The sequence below is a fragment of the Gallinula chloropus genome (assembly GCF_964237585.1).
Source record: "Gallinula chloropus genome assembly, chromosome: 12".
NCBI lineage: Eukaryota > Metazoa > Chordata > Aves > Gruiformes > Rallidae > Gallinula > Gallinula chloropus.
The window spans coordinates 20,626,100-20,641,428 of NC_140097.1; positions in this window are offsets into that span (position 1 = coordinate 20,626,100).

Consider the following 15,329-nt stretch of genomic DNA (forward strand, 5'->3'; position numbering starts at 1 on the left):
GAATCCACACTAGCGTGTGTGTACAGCTTCATCACCAGGGAATGAGAACACCTCTGCTGAGGACAGAGCTTGGTTGCAGGCTCTTAACTCCATCCCAGCACCTTAAGACTGCTCACTAAGACCCACAGGCAAAATCCCTTGACAAAGAAGCTGGCAGCACCTCAGAGGCATGCAGCTGAGCATGACCAGGAGCAGAAGGGATGTATATTGCTCTGGACTTGTATCCCTACTATCCAACCCTACTGACTCACTGGTAGACAGCAATAACCATGTCCGCAGCAAGCAAACCCGAGCCACTGCCCGTTTCCATTTCCAAATGGCCAGACAAAAAGCACTCCATTTCATCTTCAATCCTTTTGCTTATCGATCGCCTCTGCTTCAGAGGCAAAACAGTCCAAATACCCTTATTCCTGGAAGATTTTTCCTACCCAAGGGGGACATTGGAGGGCAAGAATTTCACTTGATACCAGCCAGTTTCCCGCTCTTGGTATCCCACCTGGTGCTCGGAGAATCACTCACTCAGAACCAGTCCAACCCTTTGCAGTATTCAGCAATTTAGCTGCAAGACCTCTGACTGCTCAAAGACTCCCAGGCAAAGCAGCAACACACACTGTGTTTATTTTTCCTTTCCAGAAGTTGTTTAAGACAGCACACAAAGATATTTAGGTCCCTCAGTTTACCCAAGCTCCAAAGGGATGGGAGTCAGCAGCTAATACCATCACAGCTCTGAGACTGAACTTAAAAACAAGTATGGGGTTTTTTTCCAGTTTTGGCAAGTGACAGACAAACAATTAATGCAGTCCTGATGAATAAGCTGCTCTGAGCTAAAACCTGCTGCTGAACCACAGCTTTCCCCAGCTTTAACACTGAGGAGTAGACCAGCTGAGACTACGTTTCAATGCACGCATTAGTAAGGGCAAGCACCAGGTGTGCAGCTGATGTGTTGCTGTTCCATCACCTTTTGATTGACTAGCCATTAGAAATTATTTGCATCCATGCCCAAGAATTGAAACCCAGCAGAGTCCTTCCAAAATAAAGGCAGCATTTACATATATACTCCTCTAAAATCCTTCAGTCTCCAAGCAGTGTAGTCCTCATAGACTTTGCATATGGTGTGATACTATCCCTGTGCACAGCTTGCTAGCACTGAATTCATTGAAATTAGGAACCCCTTTTCTGTCATCCATACAAGAACCTAACCCAGGTGTCCCCACTTTGGTGGGGAATGCTACTGCACTAAGAGGTAACCAAGGAACTTGATTGGGTTAATGGAGTCTCATACAGTGATGGTGGTGTGGTCCTTGAGACCATTCCCCCTCTCTCAGTCCTCTCCAGGGACTGGAGGCATGGTGGCATGGAAGGGGAGAAATTCAGGTTCGTAAGCAGAGCTGACATTTTGGGATGAAAATGCTATTAATCACTGTCACTGAGACAAGATCAATGAAAACTTATACAGATCACATTTTCTAATGTGTACAAATTCCAAGACACACTGACAGCCACACCGGCATCGTGATCCTAAAATAAACCCAACGCTTCTCCTCCCTTGAGTTTTTATTTTTGTCTCTTCATCCAGTGTAACAGAGCTTGGGATGGAGATGTTGCTGAGTGTCTCCTGTGACTGTGTGCTCTGATGCTTTTCACTGACTCCAGCAGGGTGCTGCTTTCTGCACACACACAGGGGTTGGGAGAGGGAAGGTTTGACAGCGTAAGCAAAGGAGGAAGGGGAAAAAAAAAAAAAAAAAGTACTTTGCTGTGATCAGTGCTCAGACTCAAGGGAAGGGGGAGGAAGAAGTGAGAAGCCTACAGATTGGGCAGTACTATACATTTCTGTATTTGCTCTATTTCTTGACCGCTGTGCAATTAACTCATGTTCCCAAGTGCTGTACATCTCACATGTGGGATGAAAAACCTGTTTTCTCACTTGGGTGCTCGTGCCTATTCTTGTTGTAGGCCCTTAGCATCCAGACTCATCGGTAACAAGGCAAGGGGAGTTTCCTCTGATTGTTGAAAAAGGCACTGCTTCCTGAACAGGAACCCATCCCTCTGGAGTGCAGGAGAGAGGATACTGCTTTATGACAGTGGCCTCTAGACTCTTCCTGCAGAGCCTTAGCAAAAAGCAACCCCATTAAAATAACACAGCTCATCTCTTGTCCCCAAAAGTCTTCTCCCTTCATCAGGTCAAACAGCCAGCCACCCTGAATAGTATGTTTCTGCAGGTGCTTATTTTTAGGGTACAGCTAAGCCAGAACAGACTGTGCACCCATTTGCACTAGTTCTTAACTACAGTAGGTTCACAAGAGAGGAAAGGAGCCCAAGGAAAAAAAAACCATCCAGGTGAATTCCCTAAAATGGCACTGCAAATCTCATCTATTTTATCAAGGACCTGACCAAATCTGAGCTTTTCACTAAACCTCTGGTTTCTGGATCAAGTAAAAAATAAGTTAATTTTAAAATAAAATTTCTAGAACAGGTCATAGAAAAGTAAAGTACAGAAGACACCCAGAGTGCGTATGTCTGTTATGCTAAAAAAGCTTTTGTGGTTTCCTTAAATGTGAATGTATATAACTATCAGAGATTTCAGGAGACCTAGATTATGCAGACACCTGCTCCAGGTTAATACTGCTATCAAACACTCAATAAATCTCTTCCTGTTCTCAGGGCACATTGCTACCTGAAGTACAGCTTAACCTCTCTTGAGAAAATACTCCAAAGCAGAGCAAAGGAAGTCTGTTCACAGGTAAATTAAATAGTGAGTGTTTCCAGAGTGACAGCCAAAGGGTTACTCTGAGGAAGTGAAGGCTGGAGATGGGGCTTGAACAAACAGCTTTGCTGGGTACTGACAGTGCTAACTATGCACATGCTTATTATTTACATCCACACTGGCTGGCAGGCCTCATATTTCAGGAGCCACATTTTGCAGTGGTGGTACAACAGGAGGAATACCCTATATTTCACCATTACAAGGGGCTGTGATAGCTGTGCAATACAGCTCTTTCTATACATCACATTCCAAGCTGGGAAATACTTTTCTGTTGTTTGCCACCAACATGCTTTTTCCTGTCTATAAAGACAGCCATCCTAGAATCATAGAATCCCAGACTGGTCTGGGTTGGGAGGGACCCCAAGGATCACAGAGCTCCAACCCCCCTGCCACAGGCAGGGACACCAACCTCCAGGCCTGGAGCTACACAAGGTTGCCCAGGGCCCCATCCAACCTGGCCTTGAACACCCCCAGGGATGGGGCACCCACCCCCTCTCTGGGCAGCCTGTTCCAGCCCCTCACTACTCTCTCTGGAAAGAACTTCCCCCTAATATCCAATTTAAACCTTCCTTCCTTCAGCTTTATTCCATTCCCCCTTGTCCTGCTATTGTCTACTCTTTTAAAAAGTTGATTCCCCTCCTGTTTGTAATAATGATGCTACACACAGCTCTAGAACCTCATGGCCCTTTGAAGATCCTCAGCTCCTCTATCTTGGAGCTGAAGCAGCACTGGCATCTCCACAATGCAGACAGTGAGTAGAAAAGATCAAATGCATTTGTGAAAGAGGTAAGACTACAACTGCAGAGCTTTTGGCTATGGGGGTGCTTGACCCCAAAATGTGGTTATTTTACTCTCATTTCAGAGGTGCCAGCTATCACAAAGAAAAAAACTCAGTGATAGGAGAGAAACATCTACAAAGAACATTCTTAACTAATAAAGAACATCACATGTGGCAAGCACAGAAAGTTTTTTCATTTTAGCCTGGGTAAGGGGGAGGTACATTACCAGAATAACACTTTTAATAGTAATTAGACCTCAGTAGTTCCAAGACAGATGCTAGTTGAAGCAGACACACACATACACACTTCTCGGGAGACTATACATCACCACAAGGCAGGAACCTATAGGCTGAGGAGCTTGGAACTTCCCTCCCTGCATTGTTTTCTGTTGTACATTGTTTCTGACACAAGATAAAACCAAACCAAACCAAAAAACCCACCAGAGAATTAAAAGCACCATCTCTTCCAGAACAAGTAGAGTTTCAAAGCAGCTGAAATTGCTTACCAGCAGAAGAGAGCCACAATGCAAACAAGAGCTGGGTGCCAAATGGCTACTTAAGGCCTCGGCTGCTTTGCCCTGCCACTTTTAAAGGGCCAGCACAGAAGGGCATGAGGGCAGTGCAGGGTATCCTCCCTCGGGACTGCTTTGTGTCTGAAGGCAGCCTCTTAGGAGACATTTCTTTTGTTTGGTGTGTCCAAGCAGAGCATCACTCAGATGCAGCACATGCTAAGTCTTACAGCTTGGTCTTGGCACATGAGCTTCCCAAAGTGATGTTCACCCATGGCATTAATTCTCTGAATCCACAGTCGTTGAATTTGATGGGCTGCAGCAGCACAATGACTCTGGGATGAGATTGCTTTTTCTAAGCATTAACTGACACCATAAGGACATGTACTAGAGATGTATATATACTATTAATAATTAAATCACATACACCTCCTTTGGATACTAAACCAGAGTCCCAGGCCTTCTAAGCCAAAGGGGGAATCACCTGTAGTTAGTTAGCTAGAGGCACTTTTCTGACACCTGGTGTAACAACCTCTCACATATGCATTGATTGCATCTCTAGGCAGTGGTTAGATCTGAGTCCAGGGTCACCAAGTTGCTTTAAAACAGTCAGCAATGAAACCTGCCAGGAAGGCAAAAGTGAAACCCTATCGCTTGTTCAGCAGCTTGGCCCAGACTCAGCCAGCACCTGGCAAGCCCAAAGGGTGATGCTCTTTCCATAGGAGTGTTCTGGCCTGTGGGTTATGCTGCCTAAACCTTTGCTCTCTGAAAGGCAAATCGCTACATCAAAGCCATTGTGTGCATCACATCTGAGAAGATGGGTGCTTACAGTAACCACAGGACGTGGAGTTTGTGCTCTAAGCTGTAAATGAAGCACCTGGATGCAGCAGTGTGTTATTCCTTCCAGACAAGAAACTTCCATGCATGAAGTGCTTTTGTTCTTTCACCTTCCTAGGCAAGCAACCTGATGAGCAACCTGAAACCAGATGGGCAGTTGGATGGTTAGCAGACAGAACAGACAGTGAGAAAGCAAGGAGGCAAGATAAATGCCTGTGCATTTGGTAGGGACAGTCAGAGGGACATCCAACAGCAGCTTTCTCTTGCCACCACACAGGCAGCTTCTCTGCAACATGATTCCCAGCAAGCATGTGCAATCAGGGATCTTCTAGTTCATGAAAAGTTGTGTGACAACTGTTGCCAGTGCTTTATCGTTGGAGGATGTGGAGTTACTACCTCAATGATAGCATGGCAGCTTTCTGCTGATGGCCTCCAGCCAACCCCAGAAGTCTCAGTAGAGCCAGCACTAACACAGAAGCTCATGTGGGTCTTGCAGAAGTTTGTAAAGACCACACAGCACTCATGCATGGGAGAGCATGGTGAGGTGCAAGAGCTGACCCCACTTCAGGCAGAGGCCATTTGATGGATTCAGCACAGCTGGCACATTTCAGACCCAAAGAGAATGAAAGTGTTGCTGCAGCATCCCTGGGGTTACCCTTTGCTGTTTGCCTCCATACCTCCCTTCCCCTCCAACTATACCATGGTTACACTGCTGTGCGTGCAGGGCTCCTCTGTGAGTGTTTGGAAAGGTCAGCTGCCCATTTCACTGGCTTATCTTCAGTCGAGTACCTCTGGCCAATGTGAACCTCTAAGAGTCCTCCTCTGTCTTCTTTAGGTATTTCAGACCCTTGCATGTTCTTCCTTTGCCTTAGCAGATGAACCCTTCACAGTCCCTAACATGTTGCTCCTTATCTCACCTCCCTGAGATGGGAAGTTCTATTCCTCTCTTTAGAACCTGGAAGTTGGGACACAGACACTAAAGGTTTTTAAAGGTCCTTAAGAAACCTAGGGAAGCAGAATTGACTGATACACTTTTCAACCATGAAATGCATAACTGCAATTCAGATTGCTGCACTGAAAAGCCCCGAGGAGTCTATTTCTTTTGATAGATTTCAATGCGAATTAGACACTGTTTCTTTGTGAAAATCAGCATCTTTAAGTATCTAAAAGCCTCATTCTCAGCACCTTGTCTACAGCATAGCAGGAAATGCAGTCAGAGTTTTCCAAGCATGAGGCTACCACTCTAGCCACAGGTCCCCTTCTTAAACCTTCCTTCCTTCTTTCTTTTTTTTTTTAAATGAAGGTCACTAGCCAGCCTGCAATGGGGGGATGTGGTAGCACCAGGTTCAAAAGTTACTAGACAAATTCAAGAACAGATCCACATGTGGATACTGAAGACTGGGGAGGGATGCATCCTCTAGCAACCCTGAAACAACGTTTCTGGATGCTGCAGGAAAGCAGCATAAAGTGCCAAGGTTCACAGGCTCTCCTTGAAGAGTGTGTCCTTTCGCTGTGTGGGAGACAAGAGTGGACCAGGTGGACCTCAGGTCTGCTCCTGGAAGGCATTTCTCATGCTCTGATGTTCTTATGTCTTAAGCAGTCTGTAGTAAGTGGCAGTATAAATGCACCAACAGCCTGGACTTCTGTCACTGCTTCTGCTGCCCCTCTCCTAGTTGGATAGGAACATGTGGACCTTGAATGGTGCAGTTGCCATTTTGCTGGGTAAACTGCTCTTTGTCCTGAGCCCATACATTTTTAAATTGGAGCCTGAGCTGGTTATCTCCTTTTGTGCTCTTTGCTGTAGTTCCAACCCCGTGAATACGCTTTGCTTTCTCTCTTTTCTTCAAATTCTTTTGCATTCAATCTTTTTTTCCCTTCACAGCACTGTTATTGTGGCAGTGGCTGGCATGATTATTGCCTCTTGCTCCCAATCCCCCAATGGCAGTGTAATACCTCTTTAATTGGGTATTTCTCCCTCCCGACACTAATCTCCTAACAAATGCCGATGCCGTGTGAGATGCTGTGTGGGGATCTCTCATCACTATCTCTTTAAGCAGGCAGTTGTGTGTGGAAGGGATGCAGAGTCACTCAGCATGGATGGATTTGTCTGAGTCCCTGTCAGCTCCCTGGTTTTGTCACTGAAATCTTCCGTTGCGGATCCGGATTTCTATGGCTTTCCCTTTCTGAGGCAGAATTATCTCGGTCCCTGTCAAATCAATGGGCTTTGTCATAGAAATCTGGGTGACTTTGTCCCCTGTGGAGATCTGGCGAGTCAAGTTTGTGTGGGCTGATTTGGAAAACTGAACCCCAGGCCTTGTTTGGCTGTGTGGGGGGTGGGGAGGGACAATAAGAACTGAAAAGAGCACAGGCCTAACAACCAGGAAGACAAGTAGAAAATACAGCAGCACAAGGAAGTTCATGAGAGACAAGGCAGCACACACTCCAAGAGAGCACATTCCTTCCAAAAGAGGTAGGTTCAGGGCTCTCCATCTGCCAGCATCATCAACAGCTGCTCCCTCTGCTCAGGGGCTGCAGCCATATGACAGTGACTGCAGCCTTAGAAGGTGTAGATCTGGGGCAGATCAGCCTTTGCAAGGCAGTGCTCCAGGCATGGTTGCTCAAAAAGCCCCTAAGCCGTGGAGGTGGGAAGTCCTTAGGAGGAACTCTTCCTTTAATGCCTCAAAAACGTATTAGGAAGCTGTGTGCTATCAGAGATGATCTTTCTCAAGGGATACAAGCCCAATTTTAGCTTTTCTTTTTTTTTTTGCCTGTAGCCATCAGACTGCGTGGTGTCTGACACTGCAGTAATGTCAACAACAGTCTTCCAGATAAAGCTCAGCTTTAGTGTATTGCTATGTGACCATCTTGTCTCCTTGACTGAGTCAAAAATTTCTAGGAACAGCTTCAGTAAATGGAAGGTTCCTGATGAAAAGTACATTTCTCACATGACATTTTGGTTGGACTGATGAATAACATTATTTCCTTTGCTTATTACTATTTGAAAAAAATTTTACAATGATTATCACAGTTGAATTTGACCATGAGCACGGTCTGAATGAAAATGTAGAACAAAGTGGTAGTAGTAATAATAACAGCAGCAACAATAATAGGAAAGCAGGTAACATACATTAAAGGAAGAGCCTGGTGTCGTCTGATAAAAACTCAGTCTTGACTGGAACAGCCAACTCAACCCAAAAGCTCAACACAGTAGGGAAGTCACCCCACTGGTGAAACTGCCTCAGTTTTGTATTGAAGCAGAACATTTCAAAAAGAAAGGGTACCCCAGGAAAGAGGTTTGGGGAAGGCAGCCATTAGCATTTCAGCATTAAGGAGAAACGGTGCAAATTGTTGGCCATGGGTCACCTCATTGTTCTCTTTGCAGTTTTCCAGTCATGGCCTTTCTTTACAGCAGATGCTCATTTCTGTGACTGCCTTATAATAATTCCCTTCTTTCTTTTTAATGAAACTCTCCTTTTGTTGTGTGCTTTTCTATTTAAGTTTTACCTCTGGAAATTCTTCATTCCCACTTTCACCTTCTAATCCTTCTTCATCCATCCTTCTCTCCCTGGCTCACTTAAACATTCATGCTTCTGTTTTGCTTCTTCCTCTATGTGATTATCTATTCTCTTTTAACTGGTACCCCTCCTTAGTTTTTCCCCTCTCCCATCCTTTCATCTCTCTCTCTCCCTTTTGCTCTCTCAATCTCTCAGCTTGCTGCTTAGGAAGCGGCAGTCCTTAGATATTGAAATGATGTGTTTAGTTTCTGCTTGTGATTCTGTTCTAGATAACTGTGTGTCTGTGCCATTTCAGATGGCCTTGGTAAGTGCAGGCAGCTACCACGGGAGGAAGGCTGAGTGAAAGGTTGCTTCCTGGTGCCTGTGATTTGTAGCTGTTTAATAACGGCCTGATTAACACAGACTGCAATTCCAGAAATGCCACAGTGATAGATACTCAATACATACCTAACTAGAGATGCACAATTCCCTCACCATTTAAAGCCACTACTAAGGGTACAACTATTATCTTGTAAGTTGTTCCTGCCACTGCCTGTGTGCGTATCGCCTGGTGAAACACAGCGTTCGCTCTGCTCGGGTCTCTGAGGACTAACAAGCTGTTAAGTGATCATTACTACATGCAGCTGTCACCACGCCTGCAGTTTTGTCAAACCAAAAGAATTATGTTGTAGCTTTCATGTTTTCCCTTCAGAACAATGCAAAAAGGTTTGTCTTTGATAACACTGCTGAAACTGTCCTCCTATAAGTCATCTTGTCTGCTACAGTAACTGCTTTTCACAGAGATCCTTGTATTTTAACTGGTTATAGGTAGTTAACATAGAAGAATTTGCCTAGACAAAGAACAATGAGGTATTGTTTTAGTCCATCTCTTTTGGTACATCTTAATGTGCAGCAAGGTCACTCCAATAAGGACCTTTGAAATACTTGCTATTGCTGCTTTTAGACTCACCTCCAGAAGCACACAAGACTACTTTAGTCAGATTGCCTCTCTGTGGTCTCCTTCTGTAGGTGAAGTGTCCATGGGATGACTTCCCAAGTGGGCAGAAAGGACCAAAGGACAACAGCAGGTCAGTCCTTAGTAAGACAGTCTGAGAGCAAAGACTGCCTGTTCCCTCCTAAGCTACTTGTCTCTCCTGCCTTCAACACAAGTATAAACCAGCTGATTAGTTCAATCTGACTCTCCAAACTGGGAGTTGCTGTTACACACTCTGCTAGGGTTACGATCTTTTAGCAAGGATCCAGCTCTAGGAAGGAGGAGTAGCAGAGGTGTATTCCCAGAGATGGATACTAACCTGGACTGCTGGAGTATTAGCTGAGAGTGCCTGTGAGAGCACCTCTCAGGTACTCTTACATGTCGGAACCTAGAAGGAGATGTTTGAAAACTGGTTTGGAAAGGGGGCTTTAGTGCAAAGTGTGGGACCCCACATTTGGAAAAAAAACCCAAACTAGCCTGTGTTGCACCAGCACAGCCGTGGGAGAAAAAATTGCACAATGCCTTGAATGCAGCTATGACTGGTTTTCCTCACGTTCACAGGCTCTAATTCTACATAAAATAAGAAAAAGGAGTGAGAGACAACACTGCATCATCTTGACAGCCCTTTCTAAGTATATAAAAGATAAGCTGTAAGTCCCCCAGCGTCTTGCTACCATATAAGCAGGCAACAGCAAATTGCCATCTCTAGAGCCATGCAGGACAATGACAAATTGGTGAACACCAGCCTAATTCTGCCAATAGCAGTGTCCAGCCATGTTTTCCAATAGTTGGCTAATTAGTAGAAATACAGATTTCCAGGACAGCAAAGATGATTAGGGAGCTCTGTAAAGCCTCAAGGCTGGCTATGAGACAAGTGTCAGAGGACTGTGATACAGAGTCTTTGCATGTTTGCCCCCTGGTTTTAAGTTGACAGAGATCAGTGTTGGACTAAAGGTCTGATGGGTGTTTATTACCTGAAACTGGCTCTTGGTGTCAGGCCTCTTTCTACTGGATAGCCACCTACAGCACTAAAGAAACAGGCAGTCAGCTCATATTTCCAAATTTGTGGGCATTCAGGCCAGCACTTTAACTTGACCATGAGGGCTGAGGTGTCTCGCCCCTCTCCATAAAGATCCACCTAGTTCAAGACCAAGGCAAAGGGAGTTAAATCCTTTCTGGTTTGGTGCAAAACAACCAGTTGCTGCCTCATGTGAACTACTTGCATAAATAACCTGGTTACTTGTCCAGAATCTCTTAAATCAGGAAACTGAGTCAGAAATGAGGTTCTTTTGCCAGATCATAAATTTTCTGGTGACAGTGAAAATGTATGGATGGCTGTGGAGGCTGTAAACAGTATCTATGACTGCATGCAGCTTCTTTCTAGCCCAAACCTCCATTAGCCAATCCCACTGTACCTTCTCTCATTCAGATTCTTCTCTAAGACAAAGCCTAGAGTTGAGTGAATGTTGCATTGGTTAAAACTCATGAGATGGTGGTAAAAGTGAGAAGCAGAATCATAAGGGCTCCAGTGAGATGCTTGGGTAGCAGCCAAGCCGCAGGGAATCACGCTGCATGAAAGAGAGCTTCCAGCAAAACCTGGGCTCAGGTCAGGTGCTGCTGTCTGCACCAAATCTGTTGCTTTGAAATGCACTCTAAAGGAAACCAGCAGCTAATACTAGCTACAGAGAACTGTGGTTTCTGAAACTGTTGAGTGGTCTTTTAAAGGCAGTCCCATATAGAGCCTCCATTACAACAGATAATCAGAGTAAGAGCTTCTTCAGAAAGAAAAGGGGTGACTTCCTTGGAAAGTACTTGGGAAAGAGCATTTCAAGCTATCTGTGCAGGAAAAGATCAAAAAGAAACATTTTTTTCCCCTTGTTAATAAGCAACTCAGTGATGGAAACAATGCTGCATCTTCTAGCTACTTCTCAAAGAAAGCAGCATTAGCTACCTTGTCTCCAAGCTTCAACCCACTTGCACCCTGGAGCTTCTGTGGGGAGAAAAGAGACAGCAGCTCACAAAGCAACGTGGTACAGCAGCAGAGCTGAGGCGGCTACATCACTTTAGGCCTCTTTGAAAAATCTTCCCTTAGTCCCTCTAAGGACTTTGGCCTTAGACACAAAATGAAGAGCAACACAACCCACATTCTCAGCCACTGTGACATTCCTGTTAAAAGAGGAGGGCTGTTCAGCACTGAGCCAAAATGTGAGAGAAAGCATCCTTGCAAATGCTCTGCCAAATCTGATGCTTTATAGAAGAACAGCTAAGGGCAGTGGCACACAAGTCCTCCAAATCAGCTAGGCTAATCCTCAGAGGAAGTGTAAATTACCCAGCAGAATCATTATGGGGCATGCAAAATTGTAGAGTCCATCTAAGAAGGACTGCTACTGCTTTTTAGTTTGGAAAACTCTTACATTTAATTAATCAGGCCACCTTCATGTACAATTACTAACTGTATCTCCCAGTGATACTTCTGCTTTGAGAACCACATGACCTTCATGAAAACAGAGCACAGTAAATTATTGCATCTAAATTTTACATGTTGAGGGTTTGGTGGGTCACCCACAGGCATGACTTTGGGTCTGTTGAATTGGAAACACAACCAAAGGAAATATTGCCCCCCTCCCCCCCTCTGTGCAGTGTTACACATAGATCTTCAGTTGTTTGGGAGCTGACAGCATGGGAACAGCTCTCATCCTTGGTAAAACATCCCTCCCTCACTGTAAAAGCAAGTTTATAACAGACAGATTCCCTGAAGGTTACACATGATCAGTCAGGGCCAGCTGCTCTTACAGCCCCCTTTTAGTTTACCCTAAAATTTGTGAGATCACCTGTAAGCTACCAGAAAAAATCAGGGAACGCAGCAGTGCTGGAAGCAGTTCACCCTGAACGTCAGACTAAGTGCACACCACTGCAGTCAGAGTCTCAGGTGGGAACTCTGATAAAATGACAGTGTAAAATGACAGCTTAAGAGGAACCTGTGGGCGGGTAGGCATTAAACCTGTCCCAGACACACAGACTCATCACCTAAGTCACACAAGAAGAGGTTGGTGAAACAGCACAAAATTATCTAATTGTATTAGGAAGAAGAACAAGTTATCTAATTCATGTGTTGTGCTGTCAGAAATCCAAATCAGAGCTCACAACACTGGGATTTTGGATATCTTAAGATACAGAAAAAAGTGGCAGATAAACTCTTCTCATCTTTATTCAGTATCAGAACCCACTGGATACTTTTGTGGCCATCACAAATCCAAATGAAGGAGAATGTGAAGTTTGATGGTACCTGTCTCCTAAAGCTTCCACCCCATAAACACCAGGACAGCAGCATTTGGTGCTGAGTCTCCTGGTCAGCCTCAGAACACCATGACTAATCCAAAGTGATGATGAGCTTGCCTTGGGCCAGGTTTAGATCTCTATTTTGCACAGCACAGTGAAGAAATCACTGATGGTGTTTGAATCCTTCATTCCTTCCTGTACCTTACCAATGCTCAGCAGAGAAAGAACATTGGGAATACATAGCACCACTGCTTACTGAAACAGCTACTGGTCCTTTCAAAAGGCAGCTCTTGCCCTAAACTTCAGTTCTTTTAGTGGTGAAACAGTGCTAAGCAGACCACTAATTGATTCCTGGAGCATCTCCCCTATGAGGAAAGGCTGAGTGAGCTGGGGCTGTTCAGCCTGGAGAAAAGAAGACTAAGGGGGGACTTTATGAATGTTTATCAATATCTGAAGGATGGGATGCAGGGGGAATGGGCAGCCCCTTTTCAGTGTCTGTGGGGACAGGACAAGGGGCAGTGGCTGCAAGTTGGAGCAGAGGAAGTTCCACAGCAAGATGGGGAAGAACTTTTCCCCAGTGAGGGTGAGGGAGCCCTGGGACAGGCTGCCCAGGGGGTGTGGAGTCTCCATCTCTGGAGAGATTCCAGCCCCGTCTGGACGCCGCCCTGTGCAATATGAGCTGGGGAGCTGCTTTGGCAGGGGCTTGGACCCCATGGGCTCTGGGGGTCCCTTCCAACCCTTGGGATTCTATGATTCATGAGCCCTTGCAAACAGCCACCTTCCTGTTGCGAACCTTCTTTCTGCAAGACAACACAGTCAGTGCTCTGCCTCCATGAGGAGCCAGGCACAGGAGAGCACAATAAAACACTCCAGGTGGCTCTGGCCCCTCCTCCTGCACAGTGCCCATTGCAGCTGTTCCCATAACGGCTCCTGGGCACCCAGAGGGATGGGTTTTGCCTGAGCCACAGCAGGAAAAGGCAGATCTTCCCATCTGGGGTCAGACAGAAAGGTTGCATCCTTTGCTGCTCTCCACCATGCCTGTATCCTCTCTGCTGATTACAACCAGGGAGACACCTGCAGCAGAAGAGGCTTGCTTGGCATGCAGTGGAGCAAGGGATTTACAGTTGGATTAAATACCTTTTAAGTACCTCACAGGAGAGATTTTCTGGAAAGGGCAGGCATTGCAATGAGACTGGCAGAGCTCCCCAGCTCATGTACACCAGGTTCTGAATGCACTAGAGCAGTAGGAAGGACCAAGGAATATTGTACTTGCACAGGGATTTACTAAACCAGACTCCAAGAAAAGCTGTAATATTGGAATGTACTCCCATAGCGAATTTGTTTATGTTGTTCAGTTTTTCTTGTGACCTCTCACTCTGAAGGCTTTTCTGTGTCCTGCTACTCTTTGTGCAACAGCAGAACTTCTCTGGGCCTACTCCACAGACCTCATTCTCAGTAGAGCAAAGGGTTCCCTGGTAGCCAGTAATCCTTATTTTGCAGACTTTGGTCCAACGTGAATAACACACTTTCTAGTAGCTCAACATGCATCCCCGTGCCAAACTGGTGTCCTCAGCACACAGAAGTCCAACCTCTGAGAGGATAGACTCTGTGTGGTGAGAGGTGAGCTGCATGCAGATGCACAGAAGGATTCCTGCTCTCCAGGGAGCCAGCATGAAGTGCAGCTGCCAAAGGAAACCATCCTAACTTACTGCCAGGGGGTGGAAAGGAATGACACCATGACAGACAGAGTGACAAACAAGGAGTGACAAGTGTGGAGTGACAAGTGTGAACTGGCTCACAACAGGGAGCAATCTGTTAGTAATGCTTAAAGAAATCCTAGTTCCCACAAGGCAGAGGAAGGACAACAGCCTCCACCAAAGCCATCACCTCCAGAGTGTCCAATATCTTTCCCACATAACCATGTCCCAGGCAGGCAGGCAGGCCGGCCCGTAACTCTGGGGTAGTGGTGTACACATTGGCACAATTTGGGCTCCCTGCAGGATGTCTGCTCTGCAGCTGGGGCTCCCATTCAGCAGTTCTCAGTGATAAACCAATTCCCTTAATCATGAGACTGTACCGCTCCTCTCCAGAAAACACAGAGAATAGTCTGCTCACCAACTGAAGGGGTCCTGAACCTTCCTGACAGGTTTCTGTGGAATCTTCCTTGAAACTCCAGTAGGAGTGACTCATACCTTTCACATCTACGTGACAACAATTTGCATCTGGAGATTTCTCATTCTCTGCCTGGGTGTCTCATTTTGTAGGATGGCCATCACTGCTTAGCTCAACGCCAGCACTGAGTTCATGCCACCTCCAGCAGTCAATGTATGCCTGTGGAGACAGAACAAATAGTTATTAAACCTGCTCTGGATTTGCTGTCATATTGTAACTAGGCACTGGAAATCAAATAAAAATATCATATAAGACAAGCAGTTAAAACGTCTACTGAAAAAACAGATTCAGGGAAAATGGCTTAATCCGCAGCATTAATGAGGAACAGATTGTTCCATCAATAGTATATAAGGAGCAGCATGCAAGAAAGCAAAGCTCGTACAGGTTCCCAGGGACTTAAACCCTCATAAAAGGCCAGGTTCAGCAGAATACTCCAGAACATGGTTAAGGTTAAGCATGTATTTAAATCCCATTGATTTCAGTGAGGCTGAGGTAGAAGCGT